The sequence below is a fragment of the Capra hircus genome, chromosome 21, assembly GCF_001704415.2.
Source record: "Capra hircus breed San Clemente chromosome 21, ASM170441v1, whole genome shotgun sequence".
In the NCBI taxonomy this organism is placed as follows: Eukaryota; Metazoa; Chordata; class Mammalia; order Artiodactyla; family Bovidae; genus Capra; species Capra hircus.
Window position 1 is genome coordinate 20,698,878 of NC_030828.1, and position 22,344 is coordinate 20,721,221.

General features: G+C 47.7%; 1 protein-coding gene across 5 annotated transcripts in view; it reads left to right on the plus strand.

Moving 5' to 3' along the window:
• ZNF710 (zinc finger protein 710) overlaps positions 628 to 22,344 on the plus strand; it is a 72,531-nt gene continuing 50,814 nt past the window's right edge. Inside the window, exon 1 of one of the 5 annotated variants that reach the window (XM_018066020.1) lies at positions 628 to 977. The gene's annotated coding sequence lies outside the window, so the exon portion shown is untranslated. Of the gene's footprint in view, positions 978 to 1,648; positions 1,956 to 2,018; positions 2,477 to 2,739; positions 2,920 to 22,344 lie in introns of those variants that run through there. The other 4 variants (XM_018066017.1, XM_018066015.1, XM_005694979.3 and 1 more) reach the window with 4 other exon arrangements.

A 22,344-nucleotide genomic window follows, 5' to 3' on the forward strand; every position in this document is an offset into this window, starting at 1 on the left:
AGTGCTCTGCGGGGATGTTTGTTCCAAGCCCATCTGCCTACTTTAAAAATACATAAGTGAAGAACACACCCAACCTTCCACCTCTGGCTGGGGAGGGGCGGACTCGGCGGCCCCCGCCCGCACTTCGGAAGAAACCCGCACCCAGCACCCGCGGCTGCGTCCCCCCAACCCCCACCGACTCCTCTCAGGAGGACGTCCCATGCTTCCCACGGGGGGGGGGCGTCCCCTGGCCCCCTTTGCGCCAGGCAGGACCGGGCCCCCCATTTCCATGCGAGGTTCTTATGCTCCCCCTCTCCCCGCTTCAGTTAATCTTTGTTCCCCTTTTCTGCTGAGGAGAAAAAAAAAAAAAAGAGAGAGAGAGAAAGAAAAGGAGGAAAAAAGGCGTGACTTGATTCTCAAACGAAACTCCCACAGCAAACAAAACCCTTTTAGAGAAATAAGGAGGAAGAAGGAAGAAAAGAGGGAAGGGGAAAAAAAAGAGAGAAACCCCTCCAGGCTTTCAATTTGAGTGGGAGAGTTGAACCGAAAGAAAGAGAAAGAAAGGAAGAAAAACCCTCTCTGCGGTAGAAAGAGAAAAGAAAACTTGGGCTGACAAGAGGGGGGTGTTGGGGGGGGTGGAAGGAAGTGAGAAAACAAAAGAGAGATAAAAGGGCTGCTTTTCTGTCTTTCTCTTCCTCCGCGAGCTGGGTTAGGAGGAGCTGTTTTGCATCCCTTCACGTCAGCCCTGCCTCATTCCCTTCTTCCAGGGAGGGAGAGAGAGCGAGCGAGCGAGAGAGAGAGAGAGAGGAGAGGGAGAGAGAGGGGGAGAGAGAGAGAGAAAGAGAGGAGCCGGAGGGAGGGCGGCAGGAGCAGGCGGCGGGCGCGCGTGGAGGCGGGCGGCGGGCGCGCAGCAGCAGCCCGGGCGGTGGGCAGCCAGGAGCCCCCCCCGGCCCTGGCCCGCCACGGGCCCCAGCGCAGGAGCCGCGCCCGGACCCAGGGTGAGTGTCCCGCGCGGCCCCCGGCCCCCAGCCCCGCAGCCCCGGGCGGCGCGCCGGCGGGGGCGCGGGGGGCGCGGGGGTGGGTCGCTGCGGCCGCGGCCGACCCGCCCCCCGCCTCTCCCCGGGGACGGCGGCGCGCAGGCCCTCGCCGCGCTGCAAACATGTCGTCTTTTCCTTTCACTTCCACATTCCCTCATGCCGGAGAGCTGGAGGGAGAGAGGGAGAGCCGGGGAAAGAGAGAGAGATGGCGTCTGGAGGGAGGGAGGGAGGGGGGTGTAGAGGGGGAAGGGAATGAGGGAGCGGGCGAGCGAAAGCGGGCGAGAGCGAGGAGAGCGCGCGAATGAGAGAGAGAGAGAGAGGAAGAGAGAGAAAGGGAGGGGAGAGAGAAGCAAAAATGAAAGGAAAGCGCGGCGGCGGCGGCGGCGGCGGGGCGGGAGGCCCGGCGGCGGCGGCGGCGGCTCGCGGGCCCGCACGTGGGTGTCCCGGCGCCCGGTGCGCTCCCCCCGCCGCCCGCCCGGGACTCAAAGTTTCACCCCCTCGCCGCGCCGCCCCGCCCCGCCGCTGCCCACAAACTTTATTCTCCGGGCGAGTGGGGTGGCTGCGCGTCCCCGCTGTCCGGGGTGGGGGAGGGCCGGGCGCGCCGCCGGGGGGCGCCCCGCCCGGGGCCGCCGCGCGCCCCCCCACCTCGGGGCCGGGGACCTGTTGAAGGCGCTCGCCGTCCGGCCGGGTCCCCACGGCCCTCCTTGGTCGGTCTCGGTTCCCCTTCCTCGTCGCCCACCCTTCTCCGTCTCCTCGCGGTCATTTTCCTAATTGGACAGAGCTGTGGGGTGTGATCGCTGGCGTCAGATTGGGGGCCCCCCGAGGCTGCCAGGTGGGCGCTGGGGACTTGGGGACCGACGGGACAGCCCCAGCCAGCGTGCAGAGCCCACAGATCCGGCCCTGGTGCCACCGCCCCCCTAACCACGGACTTGCTAACTAGTGCGTATCGGGTGTTTTTTTTTTTCCAACTTGCCTTTTAAGATGACTTTTATGGTCGCTGCAACTGCTTCCCTCCAGTCTGTGCTGTAGTTTGGGAAGATTTAAGAGGCCAGGGAGGTGCTTGCGTGGGTTTTAACTAACCCGAAACGATCATTAATGTATCTCTTAGTTCTGCGAGGGATCGGGCAAGGCGTACTCGGAGCCCGGATGCGTTTTCACAGGGTCACTACGAGGTGCTGGTCCTTTACCGGTCTGAGCGGTCCAATGAGGGACCCGCCTGGAGGCCCACCCTAGAGCTGCGGGCCGGTCTCCCTAAGTGCTAAGGGCACCCAGAACGCCTTGATTTCTGTGCAAAATGGAAACTCCCAGCCGGCGTAGACCTGGAAGGGATATAGCCAGTTACGGAGGGCGCCGGGGAAGCTCACAAGATTACCCCACAGGTGTGCGGAGAGGGACTTTGAACTGTGGGGGTCACCCAGCCAACTTCGAAGCTGGTCTTTCAGTGCTGCCTTTGTACACGTGTAAGTAAAACAGTCAAAGTTCATTTCTGCCAAGCAGAGGGCCTGGAGCCTGCATCCCTGGTTTTGCCCGGAGACCAGGGGCCTTCAAGGGACCCGCCTGGTGGGGGAGGGGAGGTGAGCCGCTCCTAATTGTCTTTAGACTTTAGAAAAGGCATTCTTAGTATTTGTAATCAAAGCCATGGGCCTGTCTGGTTTTGATTTTTGAGATTTATGGTAGTATGGTAGTCCCTTTCTCGTTTAAAGCGAATATTAGTCTCTAGAACTTTCGTGGTGGTTTTGTCAGCTGACCCTCCAGCCACGTCACTGTGTGCCAGGCACCTGCCAGTCTGGGAACAGGACCTCTAATTGGTCACCTGTAGCTCTAGTGGCTCTAGTGTTCTGGTAACCTGCAGGAGTCTGCCTTCTTGCTTGACAGCAGTGGGGGTACAGCTGCTCTCTTTGAGGTAGGGTGAGTTGGCCATGTGGGTCATGGTTTTCTTTCCTCCAGGCTCACCTGGTTGCCTGTATGCCCATGGAGGGAGAGGCTGTGAGTTGAAGTGGGAACAGAGGTTCCCCCTTCTCACAGAAGATTTCTGGGTGAGTCCTTGACCTGTGGTGTGTGGCCATCGGGCCATTTCTTCTGAACTTGAGGCACTTCCATTACAACCAGGCATTTTCTACCAGGGAGACTAATTTTAGGCTCTCTGTCTGGAGACAAGGAGACGGACAAGGTCTGGCATGGTTTTTGAGTTGGAGGAAGGGAGACTAATGGGCCCACCAGAGATTTTGCATACCTTCTATTTTAGGTTTGCCTTGTGGCCCAGGGATATTTCTATCAGAGTTGTGCTGGAAATCTCAGGTTTGAAGTTGGAAGGGAGTAAATAAATAAAGGAGGAGTCAGCGCATCTCAGGATGCTGTTTACAGCTCCTCATCTGACTTGCTCAGCCAAGAATCTGAGGGCAGGGGCTCACCTTGTTGAATTAAGGAATCTGCTGAGTCTCCTGTTAATGGTGGTGGATCCTAGCCCTTAGACTGCAAAACTGGAAGAGGACCTTAGAGCTTGTCTGAAAGATAGAGACAAGAGAAAAACTTTATGCTTGAAATCACTCAGTGATTGACAGAGCCAGCACTCAAACACAGGCTTTCAGAGTCCATTTCCAGTGATCTCTCTCTCTCTTTTAATATGTATCTATTAATTGGGCTGCACCCAGTCTTAGTTGTGGCATCTGATGTCTAGTTTCCTGACCAGGGATTGAACCCCGGTCCCCTGCATTGAGAGTGTGGAGTCAGGCACTGGACCACCAGGGAAGTAAGTCCCCCAAGGGCTCTTAGCACAAAGCTGCTGCCTGTATGCCTGCTGGAGCACCTGAGTTAACGCTCCATCCAAAAACTGTGGCAGTGAGAACATGAAAACCTGAGATGTGCTCAGGACATAAGTAAATGAAGGACCTTATTTTCCGGTTGTGTTCCGCATACTGTTCTGGAGGATTTGATGGCCAGTGTGACTACATGGGGAAACCGCGTGTTTCGGGGTGTTTTAACACTTACTTCTTCAAAGTCTGCCAGTTCAGCGGGGCAGCAGTTTTAGTCATCGGCTTGTGCCTAAGTCCCACTGAGTATTTTTTTTCTATCTAGAATGCTTTTTTCTGCTTTGTACCTGTGTGTGATTTATTTAGACATGGTCCGGGAGAAGAATGGGGATGGAAAGGAAAGGCCAGAGACCCAAACTGGTATCTCTTCCTGGGTTACATCTCTTACTACCTTCCGTTCATGAGGTCTTCCATTGTTAATTGCTAATGATCACCTGTGCCTACAACAGGGCCCGGCGCATAGTGGGCCCTCCATAAATTCTTGTTGAATAAATGTACTGGGGGTTAGGAAAAAGAGTTCCCTCCCAGAAGGGACCGACAGATGACAGACGGAGGCAGAGACAGGGAGGTAATTGATGGGAGCTGCAGAGTTTTGCTGTGAGTCAGGGCTTAGAACAAGCTCCAGACAGGTAAGGCAGGAGGGGCTGGGAAGAGCAAGTCTCACGAGGGGTGGAGCCACTGGGTGGAGACTTGTGAAACAATAGATGTGGAATTGGACTGGTTATGGGGAGGATAATAATAACCATGGGTCTTGGGTCAGGCTTGTGTAAGCGCTCTATGTGTATCCTCTCCCTTAAGAGTCCTCACAGGTACTAGTTGTTGCCTTCAGGCTGAGTTGCTCAGTCGTGTCTGACTCTTGGCCACCCTATGGACCGTAGCCCCCACCAGGCTTCTCTGTCCATGGGATTCTCCAGGCAAGAATACTGGAGTGGATTACCATTTCCTCCTCCAGGGGATCTTCCTGACCCAGGGATTGAACTGCCTGAATTGGCAGGCACATTCTTTACCACTGCCTGGTTTTTCCCATTTAGCAGATTGGGGAACTGAAGCACAGAGGAGTCAGTAACTCATTCAAGGGCACAAAGCTGGTGGTGTCTGAGCTCAAGCAGACTGACTTCAGACTTGGCTGCCCTAGAATGATGATGAGTTCAGGTATTTCTGCCCTTGTCAAGGAGCTGGGCATTCAGAGCTTTGGGATTGCTAGAAAGGATAGCAACGGAAATATTGAAAAAGAAATTGCTGGTCTGCAATGCAGTGAGGCTGGTCAGGGAGATGGCCCTCTGCTTCCTTTGCCAAGGCCCTCAAGGTGTCTGAAGACACTATAAAAGTTTTTTTTTTTTTTTTTTTAATTTGGCTGCTTTGGGTCTTAGTTGTGGCATGTGAATGCTTTCTTGCTGCTTGTGGGATCTAGTTCCCTGACCAGGGATCGAACCCTGGCCCTCTGCATTGGGGGTGCAGAGTCTTAGCCACTGAACCAACCAGGGAAGTCCCCTGTAAGGGAATATTTATTTGGGGGACCTAACTATTTCCCAGGCACAGTGGCTAGTACAAGATTGGGTCTGTTTTGCGCTTGATAAAAAGATTTAGGAGACTTTCTTTTTTAAGGTTGCTTTTCAAGTTACGTTTTAGTCCACATGTATTTGAAACTGATGGGAATTTTAAAGCCAGAAGTGTCACCTTTGTCCATGAGGCCTCTAGAAAGTGTTTCCCACCTGCTCAAGCCTTCCCTTCCTACTCCAAGTATGCTGGTCCAGGCTACTCAGCCCACATCTGCTGCCCTTTAAACAAAATTATTTATTTTCGGCTATGCCGGGTCTTCATTGCTGCTCTGGCTTTTCTCTATTGCAGCAAGCGGGGACTGCTCATCACTTGCAGTATGCAGGCTTCTTACCGTGGTGTCTTCTGTTGAGGCGCACAGGCGTCAGTAGCTGCAGCACATGGGCTCAGCAGTTGCAGCTCCCGGATTCTGTAGTTACGGCGCACGGGCTTAGTTGGTCGGAGGCTTGTGGGATCTTCCCTGATCAAGGACTGAACCTGAGTCTCCTATGTTGGCAGGCAGATTCTTTGCCACTGAGCCACCAGGAAAGCCCACAACAGCTGCCCTTTTATTGACAGTCTGCCAGTCCCGTCCTCGTGGAGTTTGCAGTCTCCCTGGGAGACAGACATTAAACTAATAATTACACCGATACTCTTTAATTACAATTGTTACAAATGCTTCAAAGGAAAAAGTACAGAGACCACGGGAGCTGATAATCAGGGAGAACGGGGGAAGGGAGGCTTTCCTGAAGAAAAGGAATTTAAATGGCCACACCGAGGGTGGGCAAAGAGGCTTTAACCAGGTGGGACAGTCCGTCAGCCTTGATGTAAGCCTTTGCTGCTCTGTATGTGGCCAAGGCACCAGCAGCAGCAGCATTACCTGAGAGCTTGTTAGAAATGCAGGATCTCAGGCCTGCCCCAGACCTGCTGAATCTGCATCTTAAGATTCCCGTGCGTGGTAGAGTCTAAGAAATGCTGATGGAATCAAAGTACCGAACTGGGAGGTTCCCAGCTTTGCTGCAAGTGAGTTGGGTGACCTCAGGCAAGTCACCCACCTTGAAGTGACTTGAAGGAGTAATAACAAGAGAATTAGATCATCCCATAAGTTCTTTCCCAGGTGGCTCAGTGGTCAAGAATCTGCCTGTCAGTGCAAGAGACACAAGAGAGGCGGGTTCGGTCCCTGAGTCTGGAATCCCCTGGGGGAAGAAACGGCAACCCACTCCGGTATTCTTGCCTGGAGAATCCCATGGACAGAGAAGCCCGGTGTGCTAAACGAAGAGTCGGGCACAACTGAGTACACAGCACATTCACACACAGCTTGCTTCTGGCTTCTCAGATCTTTGGCTTTTGCTGGTGGGTGCTGTCTCCAAGCTTATGAAGGGAGAGGACCTGGGCTTACACAGCAGCCACCTGTACCATGCTCATGGTTGGAGGGCCAGCAGTGGATACTAGTCCATGCTCTAGTCTGACTTCAGTGAGCACTAAAGAGGGGCCAGACCATTCTTAGGGGAAAGATGAGAATAATTCACAAAAAGCATGTGGAGCTTCGTGGCACATACAATACTGTCTTTTTATTTTTAATATTTATATATGTATGTATCTATTTGACTGCACTGGGTCTTAGTTGCAGCACAAGGGGGGTCTTCAGTTGTGGCATATACACTCTTAGTTGCAGCACGTGCGATCCAGTTCCTCTGATCAGAGATAGAAGGCAGGCCCCCTGCACTGGGAGCATGCAGTCTTAACCACTGGACCACCAGGAAACTCTTGGGAGACTGTCTTAAGGTGACCCAGGGATGAGTTGACCTGAAGCAAGAGAAAAATGAGCAGGGTCAAAGGGACTTTGAGGAAGAAAGGTGTAACGTTTCTTACCTAAACTGAGGGCGGGAGGGACCTGCTTCGCTGCTGTGCATGTGAACATAATAACTTCAAGAACTGCCATGGTGTTTTGACCCTGAGATCTTCACATCACTGTAGAGAGAACCAGAGGGCTGGAACCAGACCTTCTTGACCTTCACAGCCATGGGGGGGGGCTTCAGTTATCTGCAGCTGTTCAGAGGGTTACATTCTAGGGGTAGGGGCTATAGCTTTCACCAGCCTCAAAGGGGTTTGTAGCCTCCCAGAACTAGGGACAAAGGGCTTTCTTGACTAATGCCTCCCAGCTCTTTTATTATGCGGCGCTGGCTATGTCCCAGGCACTATTCTCATATATGTATTAGCACTTTCCATATATGTATTAGCCCATTTATGTTGAATACTAGGTCACACACCTAGTAAGTTTCAGAACCAGGATTGGCACCCAGGCAGTCAGGCCCCAGAGTCCCTGCAAGCAAAGCCTACCTTAGAAACAGGGCAGGTGAAACCAGGGGCTTGCCGTTTTCAGTAGGAATAGAAATTGAGATTATGGAAGCCTCCACTTTACAAGTAAGCGTCTCCCAATTGTTCATGCATAAAACTGCAAGGATTTTCCCAAGGAAATGTGTTACAAATGGCACAGAGTTGCCAGGCTAGCCAGTGAGAGCCTGTGTCACTATTGGACTCAACTCATGATAGTTTGCAAAAAAAAAAAATTAGAAAACAAGACTGCAGCAGTACTTCAAGGAAAATTAAGAATTCTAGAGTCCAGGGCCTTCCCTGGTGGTCCAGTGGTTAAGTCATCGCCTTCCAGTGCAGGCCATGCACTTTTGATCCCTGGTTGGGAAGCTAAGAACCCACATGCCTTGTGGATCCAAAAAAAAAAAAAAAAAAAAAATCCAGAACATAAAACAGAAGCAACATTGTAACAAACTCAAAACTTTTAACTAAAATGGTCTCTACCAAAAAAAAAAAAAAAACTTAAAAAAATACAATTAATACTGTGTTTTTAAAAAATTCTAGAATTGGATAGAAGGTGCTTGAACACAGTCAAATAAGGGAGGTGAAATGGTTGCAGGAAATTGGGGTAGATTCTGAAAGGGGGGATCAAAGAATGCTAGAGGTCAAAGTGGGGCTAAATGTATGCTGAATCAGCAGCTTCAAAAGGTGAAATAACTGGCTTTTATTACCTACTAATTAATGTATATAGCTCCCAGACCAGACCCTTCCTGCATCCCTAGGCCCCTAAGTACAGAGGCCTTTTGTCTTCTCTCTTACTCATTTCTGTCCCATTTGAATATTTATTGCTATGTATTATCTTTATAATCTGTATATTTGTAATGGAGTAAAAGGACTATTAGAAGCAGGTTGATCTCTAGAGGGGGTTTTGGTTCTGTCTTCTACCACCATCGTGGTAAAGGAGTTTCTGCTATTAAATCCTATGCTCTATCATGTGTGGGTTTCCCAGATAGCTCAGTGGGTAAAGAATCCACCTGCAGTGCAGGAGACGTGAGTTTGATCCCTGGTCTGGGAAGATCCCCTGGAGAAGGAAATGGCAACCCACCACAGTATTCTTGCCTGGAGAATCCTGTGGACAGAGGAGCTACAGTCCATAAGGTCACAAAGCTGAGCACACAAACATCATGTGTATATTTTGGGAGTACCAAGAGAACCGTTGGAAACGTGAGGGTTTTCGGTGTAGTCAGAAGCTGAGAATAGGAGATCACATTGTGGCCCACCTGCGTTCTCTGCCTCCCAGGTTATAACAAATAGGGAATCAAAATCAGGTAAAAATGATCACTGCAGAAAACATGAATGGGGACTTCCCTGGTGGTCCAGTGGTTAAGACTTCGCCTTCCAGTACCAGGGGTGTGTGTTTGATTCTTGGTCGGGGGGCTAAATCCCACATGCCTCGTGGCCAAAAAACAGAAAACATGAAACAGAAGTAATATTGTAATAAATCCAGTATATATTTTTAAATACTAAAATCACCTTAAAAATAATTTTCTAAAAATTAGAGAAAGCAGGAATGCCCACCCTGCAGATTTATGTGGGAGACTATAACTTCTGTGATGACTCTTAGTTCTCTGTGGTTTGTCTTTTGAGTAGTACCTAAACACCATCCCCAACCCCATCTTATCTCCACTGGGGCTGCAGTGGGATGCAGTTTTGAAAGGGGAAGGTTGTCCTGTACATGTTTGGTGTTAAAAAAATCATACAGACTTTAATAATGGTTGTTTTATGTGCCATGTCAGAATGTCCTCATGAGGACACGCCCAAGCTGGCCTCTCAGTAAGGCTCAGGGAGGCTTCAGAGGCTGGCAGTGCTGGTTGGTTAAGCCCACCCTGTGATGGACTGCAGCACACCACGCTTCCCGTCTTTCACTGTCTGCCAGAGTGTGCTCAAACTCATGTCCGTTGAGTCTGTGATGCCATCCAACTAGCTCATCCTCTGTTGCCCCCTTCTTTTTGCCTTCAATCTTTCTCAGCATCATGGTCTTTTCCAATGAGTTGGCTCTTTTCATCAGGTGGCCGAAGTATTGGCGCTTCAGCGTCAGTCTTTCCAGTGAATATTCCGGGATGATTTCCTTCAGGATTGACTGGTTTGATCTCCTTGCCGTCCAAGGACCTCTCAAGAGTCTTTTCCAGCATCACAGTTGGAAGGCATCAAGTTTCTTCTTTTCCTCATTCATTCTTCTCCGTTTTTTGTTTTTTGTTTTTTTCCTGTTTATTGCTTTGGAACTTATACACTCTATTTCTATTCTTTTGATGCATGAAGACTGTATAAGGTTAAAGTTAGTTGGTATTTGTATCTTTTTTCCAAGCAATTCAAAGCTCTTAGGATGCTTTATATAAAGTCACCATTGCCCCTGCTTACGTTCAGTTGTCTTGCAGTGGTTTAGCTCTGTCTTGTTTCACTGTTTAATACCGCAAATTGGACCTTCTTTTCATTGTTCTATATGGTTGGTTAACTTTTGAGTTCCACATAGTTACCATTTTGTTTACTCATATTTCTTCCCACATCTCAGGCTTTCTTTCTGAAATCAGAACATCTGTGGTGGAGGTGTTTTAATGATTAACTTCCAGCTCCTATTTGATTAGAGTGTTTTACTGGGTATAAAACTTTATCTTGACAATTATTTTATCTTAGTATTTAAAGATGGTATTCTGCAGTCTTTCGGCTTTCCTTATTGATATTGAGAAGCCCAGTTATTGATTTCAGGCAATTTCTTCTCTGGTGGTTGTTTTGTTATTGTGGTGGTGGTGGTGGTGTGTGTTCACACACGTGCACATGAGTCTGTGGGTTTTTTTTTGGTTGTTGTTTTTTTTGTTTGTTTGTTTTCAGCTTAATGTGTTTAGGAGTGGATTATATTTTGTTTGGCTAAGAATTCATAAGACTTCCTGAAACCAAAGATTAGTGACTTTTATCAGTTCTAGAAAATTTTTATCCTTTATCTCTTTGACTGTTACCTATAATTCTCTCTATGGTTTCTCTTTTAGAACTCAGATTAGATATATGCTAGATATGGTTCTGTCCTTTTCGTCTCTTAACTTCTCTTTAATTTCAACACTTTTATAGTGTTTTCTGGGTAATTTCTTATTTGTCTTCCAGTTCACTAATTCTCTCTTCAGTTATCTCTGATTTTCTGTTCAGCCCTTCTACTGATGTATTTTTAATATCAGTATTCACTCACAGGTTTTAATATACTTTTTGTGTTTTAATCCATTGCAGTTATTTTCTTTGATGTTCATTTTTAAGTTTATAATCTGGATGAGCATCGTGTTTCTTGTTTTATCATTTTTTCAAATATGTGTAACTTTTAAAAATCTCTTACTCTTTACCTGGGTTTTGAAATCCTCATTCCCTTGATCATGTTATACACACCATTCTTTTTTTTGTATCCAGTAATTCTAGTATCTGCAGTATTTGCAGATATGGTTCTGTTGTTTTATGGTTCTGCTCACTCCCACTCATAAAGGCTTATTTCCTTATGTGTGATTTTCTGTTGTGAGCTTATGTTTGTTAGAATTCCATCTGTGAGAATTCTTTAAGGTGTGGGATGAGAGTACATTCTTCCTGGGAGAATATGTGTTGCCTTCTGCCAGACACCTTAAGGTCTTACAGATAAGTCATTATTTACATTTCTTAGCTTATAGTTTGGGGACCAGAGCCCAAACCCACATGCAGGCTGGCTAATGACCATGGATTGTCAGAGGAGCCTTTTCATTGAAAATTCTGCCTACCACTAACACTAAGCCAGATGACTTCCTACCTGACTATGTACCAACAGACACCCCACTTTGTCCTATTGTTCCTGTATTGCCAAATGCCTTTTCTCCGTATTTGGACCAAGGCCTAATTATGTCAGGCACAGTTGAAGACTGCACATCTTCTGAGCCTTCCTCATGCCGTCCCTCGCAAAATTAACCCATCCTTGTACATTCATTCGCCCTTGTCACCTTACCTGTTAGGCTGTGGGGATGTGTGTTCAGACCCCACGCTGGACTCTGAACTTCTTAAAAGTGCAGAGCTGTGTCATTTATTTCTGGAGCCCTAGTGCCTGGCTCACTGTTGGGCAGAGTAGTTACTTAATAGATATCTATTGATTGAATGGAATTTGTGGCAAAATCAATATTTCTGTTCTTCTTGAATAGTAATCAGATCCCAAGCATTAAGCATTAACCTACCCTGTGCTCTTGGACAAGTCCAGTTTACCTCTTTGTTTTTTTGTTTCAGTTTATTTATGTTTTGGCTGTGCAGGGTCTCTGTTGCTATGCATGGAGCAGGAGCTGCTCTCTAGTTGTGGTACTCGAGCTGCTCATTGCAGTGGCTTCTCTTGCTGTGGAGCACAAGCTTTAGAAGACGTGGGCTTCAGCAGTCATGGCGCGCAGGCTCTAGAGCGCAGGCTCAGTAACTGAGGCACATGGGCTGAATTGCTCTGTGGCATGTGGGATCTTCCCAGATCCGGGGTTGAACCTGTTTCTCCTGCATTAGGAGGTAGATTCTTCACCACTGAGCCACCAGGGAAGCCCAGTTTACCCAGTGACTGAGCTTTAAAATAAAAGGATGCTTCTGAAATCTCTGCCTACTCTAAGATACTGGCATTCAGCATAATTTGTATCACTGTCAAGCATGATAACATGGATCAGCACTTGGCTCACAAATGGAATGGAGGGATGGGAGGGCCTTGGAGAGAAAGAGTATGATTCTGAGAAAATGGGCATGATATGGAAGAGAAGGAAGAGAAGGGACTCAAAAGTAAGTTAATATGAAAGGTGACATTTTAAAATTTGTGACTTGAGGCAACCTACTGCTGCTGCTGCTGCTAAGTCGCTTCAGTCGTGTCCGACTCTGTGCGACCCCATAGACAGCAGCCCACCAGGCTCCCCCGTCCCTGGGATTCTCCAGGCAAGTTGCCATTTCCTTCTCCAATGCATGCAACTGAAAAGTGAAAGTGAAGTCACTCAGTCTTGTCTGACTCTTGACGGCCGCATGGACTGCAGCCTACCAGGCTCCTTCGTCCATGGGATTCTCCAGACAAGAGTACTGGAGTGGGGTGCCATTGCCTTCTCCGTGAGGCAACCTGATGGCTACGTTAAAAAAAAAGAACACTCTATAACAAAATAAATTCAGATGGATTAGAGATGTTAGATATTAAAAACGAACTCAGAGAAAATAGTTTCTAAGTACGACTTAAAACCCAGGAGCCATAGAAGAAAAGCTGATTATACTTGACCCTACACAAGTAAATTTCTATGAGGCAGAAATCATCATAAACAGTCCAAAGAGTCTCCTACTTCTCAAAACTGGGAAAACAGTTTTCATGACGTATATCAGAGATAGAGCTAATTTTCTTAATATCTGAAGAGGAAATCAGTAAGAAAAAGACCATCAATCAAATTTGTTTAAAAAACACTTACTTCTTTGTCTGTGCCAGCTCTTAGTTGTGGCGTGTGGGATCTAGTTCCCTGACCAGAAATGAAACCTGGGCCCCTGCATTGGGAGTGTGGGGTCTTAGCCACTGGATCACCAGAAAAGTCCCATGAACCCAATTTTTTAAATGGGTTAATGGACCAGTCACAGAAAAGGAAACACAAATGGTTCTTAACCATATGAAGTGTTCTTTCAGCCCACCAGTATTAAGAAAAGTGTTAACTCTGCTATGAAGAAGTGACAGTGGGAACAGATACTCTCCAAATTATTAAAAGAGTATAAGTTTGTACAACCTGTATAGAGAGTGTTTTGACAATATTTATTAAAATTGCACAAGCAACTCCACTTCTGGGGATTCCTTTCACAGGTATGAGTATACATGCGAAATGATGCATTTATCAAGATAGTTCATTGCTTCATTGCTTGTAAAAGCAAAAAAAAAAAAAAAAAAGGCAAGGGGAACAACCTTATTGTCCATCAGTTGAAAACTGTTAAATAAATTATCCTATGTCCATGCACTGAAAATTCAGTTCAGCGGTAAAAAGGAATGTGAAGCTCCCTGTATGTGGATGTGGTTGCTGAGCTATTAAGTAAGAAAGTAAGAGACAGAATGACTGCTGTGTGGCATGGTGCAAGGATACTTAGGCGACTGGTAATAGTGGGCTTAAAGCTCAACATTCAGAAAATGAAGATCATGGCATCCGGTCCCATCACTTCATGGCAAATAGATGGGGAAACAGTGGAAACAATGTCAGACTTTATATTTTTGGGCTCAAAATCACTGCAAATGGTGACTGCAGCCATGAAATTAAAAGACGCTTACTCCTTGGAAGGAAAGTTATGACCAACCTAGATAGCATTTTCAAAAGCAGAGACATTACTTTGGCAACAAAGGTCTGTCTTGTCAGGGCTATGGTTTTTCCAGTGGTTGTGTATGGATGTGAGAGTTGGACTGTGAAGAAAGCTGAGCGCCGAAGAATCAGTGCTTTTGAACTGTGGTGTTGGAGAAGACTCTTGAGAGTCCCTTGGACTGTAAGGAGATCCAACCAGTCCATTCTAAAGGAGATCAGCCCTGGGTGTTCTTTGGAAGGAATGATGCTAAAGCTGAAACTCTAGTACTTTGGCCACCTCATGCGAAGAGTTGACTCATTGGAAAAGACCCTGATGCTGGGAAGGATTGGGGGCAGGAGGAGAAGGGGACGACAGAGGATGAGATGGCTGGATGGCATCACCAACTCGATGGACGTGAGTTTGAGTAGACTCCAGGAGTTGGTGATGAACAGGGAGGCCTGGCGTACTGCGATTCATGGGGTCGCAAAGAGTTGGACACGACTGAACGACTGAACTGAGCGACTGACATCAGGTGCGGACTTTTCAGTGTGTTCCTCCTTCTTCTTGAATTTTGCACTTTGTGTATATACCACCTAATTTATTTATTTGGCCATGCCATGTGGCTTGCAGCAACTTACTTCCCCGACCAGGGATCAAACCTGTGCCCCCTGCGGCGAAAGTGCAGAGTTGTAACCACTGGTGGTGGTGGTGGTTCAGTCTCTAAATCACATCCAACTCTTTCTGACCCCATGGACTGAAGCACATCAGGTTTCCCTGTCCTTCACCATCTCCCGGAGTTTGCTCAAATTCATGTCCCTTGAGGTAGTGATGCCATCCAGTCATATCATTCTGTCACCCCCTTCTGCTACCTTCAATCTTTCACAGCATCAGGGTGTTTTCCAATGAGTCAACTCTTTGCATCACGTGGCCAGAGTGTTGGAGCTTCAGCATCAGTCCTTCCAGTGAAAATTCAGGGTTGATTTCCTTGTTTATTGAACCACCAGAGAATTCCTTATGCCACCTAATTTAAAAAATATATATATATATATATTTTTTTTTTTTTTTTCAAAGAAGGGGTTAGGGTGGGAAGGAGGAAGAGAAGGAGGATCTCACCTTTGCTCTGCTCTTTCACATAGGTTATTTTAGTTATTCAGCTCAATGGCCCCTAAGGAGGCTACCATTTTATAGACCAAGAAACTGAAGCTTGAAAGTTTATTTTAGTTATTCAGCTCAACAGCCCCTAAGGAGGCTACCATTTTATAGACCAAGAAACTGAAGCTTGAAAGTCTGCAGTGACTTGCCCAAGTTCACGGAGAGAGCCCTGGAAGCTAGCATTGAGTCCAGCTCTCACTGAAGAATCGTTGGGCTCATATCTGTAGATCAGCACTTTCTTGCTTCCTTCCTTTTTTTTAACCAGCCTCTCATAGGTCAAGGACCAATAGGCTGTGCATCATGGCCTAGACAGCCCTCCTCTCCCCTGACCCCCCCAGGGCAGAGGAGTGAGTATAAAGTTCCATCCTGGGAATTCCCTGGTGGTCCAGGTGTTAAGAGTCCATGCTTCCAATGCAAAGAATTCGGGTTTGATCCCTGGTCGAGGAGCTAGGGTCACTCATGCAGCACAGACAAGAAAATATTTTAAAAGTAAATTTTATCGATTTTACTCTGCAACAATGCAAATCAGTCATAATTATATGTATACATCCCCTCCTTCTATGTATCCTCTCCTTCTTCGGGGCTTCCCTGGTGGCTCAGGTGGTAAAAAATCTGCCTGCAATGCAGGAGACCCAGGTTCAGTTCCTGGGTGGGGGAGATCCCCAGGAGGAGGGAATGGCACCCCACTCCAGTATTGCCTGGAGAATCCCATGGACAGAGGAACCTGGGAGGCTACAGTCCCTGGGGTCACAAAACATCGAGCAAGACTGAGAACTAGTACTTTCACTTTTTCCTCCTCCTTGGGCCTCCCTCCCCCACCCCATCTCACCCCTCTAGGTTGTCACGGAACACCAAGCTGGGCGCCTTGTGTTACGTATAGGCTTCCTACTAGCTGTCTGTTTTACCAACACAACATTGTAATGCAGTTATCCTCCAATTAAAAGATAAAAATGTAATTAAAAGAACAGCCCTAAAAGCTTTTTTTTTTTTTTTTTTTTAAAGTGAGGTTCCACCCTACTTCCTGGCTGGCTGGCTCACAGGTCCTACTGGGCAAAGCTTGGGCAGTAGGTGGTGGAGTCAGACCAGAACCCAGCCCTCCACATCAGACACAATGAGGAGGATGAGGGATGGGCTCTGCGGTCCTACCTTTGAAGTTCCTGGCTTTTATCAGAATGTCTGAAGCTTTACGTTATTTCAAGGAAGCTTTTATTATTGTCTGTGTGAACTGGCCTCGGGTAGGTCCCAGCTGCCAGGTGCCAAGGGAACGCTTCCTGGTGCCTTCATTTTGTTTTACAGTGGGGAGGTTTTCAGGGCTGATGGTACTTGGAACACGGAACATTCTGGAAGCACAACTTTTCCTATCTTTCTTTACGCAGGTGCAATTGGATGGCATCTCTTTAATTAAAAGGAAGGGTAGGTGGTTTTTTGATTTGGGGTTTTGGTTTTTGTCTGGCAGAAAACACCTGTGCTGTTTTCAAAGTAGGGTATTGACTGCTTCCTCTTCGCTGAAGAGAAATTCTCTACGGAGAACAAAGCTAAAGGTGTCAGCCGTATATAATACGAGGCTGTCATCTGTAGGCTACAGCTTCACCTGGGGGGAGAATTTGATGTCTTTAAGAGACACAGAATCATCCAGCACCAGCTGTCCTCATGGGCAGCGCCATATTGATTATCCAAGTTGGAATCATCATTTCTGAAGGAGGAGGCAGGGTCCACTGGGGCTGAGGAATGTTTGTGGCGGTCTTTGGAATCCATGGGCTGGCGCTGGCATGTCCAGCCCCTGGTCACTGTGCTACTCGGCATCTTTACAAAGGATGCGTCCTAGGGGTTCATGCTGTCTGTTTTTGTTTGTTAGGCCAGTGGAAGCACCTTGAGCATTACAGAGTGGTACCCACATTAAGTTCGTTCTGGGCTGTTTGCTGAATGCATGCATGCGTAGGAGGCACCCCATAAACGTTTTCCCAATGGACAGATTGTGATCTTTGAGATAGACTTTAAAGCTTTCAATCAGAAAGAGGAATGGAGAAATCCAGACAGCTCCCACTGCTCCTCAGGTTTTCCTGATGCTTGAATAATGAAGTCCATGGCAGGTGAGCTTTTCCCTTTCTTGGGCTCTGGCTCCTCTTACACAAAGGCCGATTTCTGTAAATGGTGCACGTGGTCCTCTCATGCCTTCCCGACAGTTTCCGATTCTGTTGTCCTCTTGTGTCCTAGCTCATTATCTGGAAAATTTCTGCGTAACATCAGCTAAGTTCTTTTTTTTTTTTTTTTTAAGGATTTTTATAGTCTGTTTATTTGTTTGGCCTCACTGTGTGGTGTGTGAGATCTTAGTTCCCTGACCGGGGATCAAACCCACGTCCCCTGCATTGCAAGGCAGTTTCTTAACCACTGAACCACCAGGGAAGTCTCAGACTGGCCATTTTGTAATTCCCCCGGTTGAATTCGCTGTCAGAGGAGTTGGTCATTGTTCTTTCCTTGATCAAGGACGAAAGGAACACTTGCGTTGTTTTTTCACCCATCAGCCGCTCTGCCTACTCTCATCCCCACCTCCTGTTCTCCCCGTGGCCGTCACTCTAGGGACAGAAAATTGGGGTCCTGACTTAGCTCCCTGCTCTTGGCTTGCCTTCCCTGCTCTCACTTGGGCTTTTTGGAGGATTTGGTTTTATTTTTTTTGAGAGTCATTTGTGGCTGTCCTGGTCTTCACTGCTGCCTGGGTTTTCTCTAGGTGCAGCAACTGGGGGCTACTCTGTAGTTGCAGTACATGGGCTTCTCACTGTAGGGGTTTCCCTTGTTGTGGAGCACAGACTCCAGTAGTTTTGAAGCTTGGGCTCAGTAGTTGTGGCACACGGGCTTAGTTGCTCTGTGGCATGTGGGGTCTTCCTGGACCAGGGATCGAACCTGTGTCCCCTTCATTTGCAGGTGGATTCTTATCCACCGAACCACGGAGGATTTTAATTCCTCTTCAGTGGAAAACACCTCTTAGTCCTTACAAATATTCTTAGGTGATTTTAAGTGTCTGTCCAGTTTTGTTTTGTTCCAATCCAGTTCAGGTTCAAATGTCCAAGGAATGCAGTCTCTTGGATCTCTGCCTTTTGTTTTTTAGAAAATAGCTTTTATTGATTTTTTTTTTCTTGTTACAAAGAGATTTACGGTTGTTGCAAGAAATTTAGGAAATAGAAACAAGCAAAAAGAAGAAAATTAAAATGCCTGTAATTATTAATATTTCAGTGTATGATATACTCTTCCATATATTTAAGCAGTCTCCTAAATTTAAACTTTTTTCCTCTTTTTTCTCTTGTAAAGAATGCTGTGGTGAACAACCTTGGGTATTTTTTGATTAAATCTTTGGCATACATTTCTAGCAGGAAATTACAGGGCCCAGGACACATTCTAATGGCCCTGGATTTAGATGGTTAAATTGGCCTCCAGAAATGTTATGTAGTATTTTTGGTTCCTTTTAGGTGAATACTAAGTCTTGCTCTTTTATTAATAGAACTTGGTTGTGCGTTTTTAAGATACTGCTTTTCACCTGTTTCACGCACATTGATTAAGAGGGACTGGCCTGGGCACAGCCTGATTGGCCCCGGGCACGGCCTGATTGACCCCAGGCACAGCTGACCTTGAAAGAGAACCCGCGGATCCTTGCCCCTGTGTTCACAGTGGGCCTTGAGCATCGAGACTAGAGCCTTTCCTGTTTTCTCTGAGTGCAGGCCTGTGGCTCCCCAGGGAGTCCTCAAGAAGCCCACCCTCAGGGTGCCCAGGGCAGCGCTGGCTTTGAGGATTCCAGACTTAGGCTGGTCTTTCTTCGGAGATGATGCTTGTGAAACAAACATCCTGTTTTGACTCCGGAGACGCGAAGCCGGTCCTGCCCGGCTGGGTTAGTGTTTGTGGGGCTGGGCTGGGTTAGTGTTTGTGGGGCTGGCGTGGAGGATGCTGTATGCAGGCTTCAGGCCCTGCCCTACGGGTCCTGCCCCAGGGGAGTGCCTCTTTCCAGACCTTCAGCCCTTGCAGCCCCATTCCCCAATCGTCACCCTGGGGTTGGGTGGGGGAGGTTTGATGGAATTACAGAGGAAGTAGCACGTGCTTGGGCTAAATTGGGCCTTCCTGCTCCAGCTCGGGGCCTGCTCTTCCTCCTTTTCTGTCCCCTTCCTCCTCCACGCCAGCGCAGTCTTTATGGCAGTTGGCGAGGCCTCTCAGGACCTTCCCTACATCTTAGTTTCTTCCCTCCTCTTGGCTCCTGGTGACGTCTCTGCTGCTGCCCACCATCTGGACCTGGCACTGCCAGCTCTTTTCTTGTACCCACTCTGCTCTGGTTTCCAGCCCCCTCGTTGCTCCCCCTTCCAAGCAGGGCTGTCCCAGCTGAAGCTGCTTCTAGCCTGCCCTCCTTTCTCAGGCCTGGTGGGAAGACCCCGGGGGCTCCGGGAGGCCCAAGTCTCCCCACCCCCCAGAGACACAGTGACAAAACAAAACCCAACCCCTTAGAGATGAGGGATGTTTCGGTTTCTGTGAACTTGGTGACTTGTGAGCTGGAGATGGGAGGCACAGGTTGGGAGACAAGGCTGGAGGTTCCCGCGGGGTGGGCTTTGTTTAAAATTTAATATGCTCTTTCTTTCTCTCAATGTGCCAGCACGGCTTCCAGCTCCTTTGTCATTGTAGTCCCGTTATCTCTCTGGTGGATGCGATCTCTTATCTGCCCGGCCCTGCCTCTCATCCCTCAATGGCCCATCCTTCCCACAGTTTCTACCCCCCTCCCCAGTTTGAGACACAGTGTTGCAGGCCTCATTCTGCAACCTTAGATTCCAGTGAAACTCCTCACCTTGCTTCTTAGCTCATTGATTTGGAGAAAATCAGGGTCCACTTTTGGTGATGGTGGACCCAGCAAAGGCATGAGAAGTGGGCAGCTTTGGTGTCCAGTGAGAGATGGTATGCGGCACCCACCCTTAGCAGGATGGGAGAGTGGGGTCCAAGGGTGAGGGTCTTGGCTCTGGGTCGCCCAAGACGCAGTTGATGGTTTGCTCCCATGTGTGCTGCTACTTCTTTTTATAAAAAATTAATTGTTAATTTAATTTAAAAACTATTTATTTGGCTGCATCAGGCCTCAGTTGCAGTATGTAGGGTCTTTCACTGCAGCTCATGGGCTCCACAGGATTTGGGCTCAGTAGTTGCAGCACATGAGCTTGGTCACCCAAGATCTCACCCAATGTGAGATCTTAGTTTCCTGGCCAGTCCCCAGCCAGGAATTGAACCCGTGTGCCTTGCACTGGAAGGCAGATTCTTAACCACTGGGCAACCAGGGAAGTCCCTGTGTTATAACTTCTGACCTGGCACCTTCTTGGCCTTGGGAAGCCCTGCAGGGGCTTAATCACTGAAACACAGAATTGTTCTTCTCCCCACAGGCAGGGATGAATCTAAAGGGTTGTCTGCCACAGAAGTAGGATCACAGGGCAAGTGCAGGACCTACTTCAAGCCATGGGACTCAGGATCCAAGGAGCCACGGCCTTTTGTCCTGGCTTGCCATCTCCCAGCCCTGACAAGCCACAGCCTTCCGCAGCAAGCCTTGATTTCACGGCCTGCGAAGTGGGTTCACGTACCTACTTTTGAATAGGTGTGCTTTATGCTATATTGCTGTTGTTCGGTCACTAACTTGTGTCCCATTCGACCCCATGGACTACCGCATGCCAGGCTCCCCTGTCCTGCACTATCTCCCAGAGTTTGCTCAAACTCATGTCTGTAGAGTCAGTGATGCTCTCCAGCCATCTCATCCTCTGCTGCTGCCTCCTCCTGCTAACTTCAATATTTCCTGGCATCAGTGTCTTTTCCAATGAGTCAGATCTTTGCATCATGTGGCCAAAGTATTGGCACTTCAACTTCAACATCAGTCCTTCCAGTGAATATTCAGGGTTGGTTTCCTTTAGGATTGACTGGTTTGATCTTGTAGTCCAAGGGATTCTCAAGAGTATTCTCCAGCACCACAGTTTGAAAGCATTGATTCTTTTTGGTGCTTAGCCTTCTTTACGGTCTCACATCTGTGTATGACTACTGGAAAAACCATAGCTTTGACTATATGCACATTGTCTGTTCTGTGTGATACGTGGTAATCTTTGTCACCTGTGGACTGCAGGCATGTGAAGTCAGGGAGAGTCCTCTTTTCTCTACAAACCTCATCATTTTCTTTATTCCTTTGTTCAGTCGGTAAACACCAAACACCTAGTAAACTCTGATATAAAGGGGAAACAAAGTGGTCTTTGTCCCCAGCAGGCCCTTAAACTGGAGGGATATGGGATATGCAGACGTGGTGAAGCTGGGGAGCAGTTCAGGGAAGACTTCCTGGTGGAGGTGGTGTTTAGCTGAGTCTTAGCAGGCGAGGGAAGCAGAGGCATTCCACTGGGGGACTAGAATATACCAAGTCAGAAAGAACAGGGGCATTCAAAGAGTCAGAGGTGGTTTGTTGCGGATGGGAGATAGGGTGTCGAGGTGGGACGGCAAAAGATGGGGCTGGAGAGGCCGATTGGGAATGTGTCCAAAGACTTGAAACTTCATTCAGAGACCTGGGGGAGCCACCAGTGGGTTCTGAGCAAAGAAGCCATTAACAGATCACTCTGGTATAAGCCAGGGGACTTGGGGTTTACATTGTTATTCCCTGTGGGAAAATCCCCTTTGAAAAAGTTGATTTGAGGGTTGAAAAACCCTTCAGAGGAATAAATACAGTATTTTTGCTTGAATTCCTTTTCATTTAACCTGAAATATCTGCTCTGTATGAGCCATTTACAGATCATTTATAAAATTATGTTTTCTATGCTTGACTGTGTTTCTTAAAACTGACCAGGAAATAATCCCAAGTAAAATTTTTCCACTGAGTTGCATTCTTTTTTTTTTGTAAACATTTTTTACTGGAGTACAGTTGCTTTCTTTTTGGCCATGCTGCACGGCATGTGGAATCTTAGTTCCCGGACCAGGGACAGAACCTGCGCTCCTCGCAGTGGAAGCACAGAATCTTAACCCCTGGATCACCAGGAAAGTCCCCACTGAGACGTATTATTAATATATGTTTATAGTTACTGAGGGGCTTCCCTGATAGTTCAGTTGGTAAAGAATCTGCCTGCAATGGAGGAGACCCCAGTTCAATTCCTGGGTTGGGAAGATCTGTATTTTTAGACTTCCCTTGTGGCTCAGCTGGTAAAGAATCCACCCGCAATGTGGGAGACCTGGAT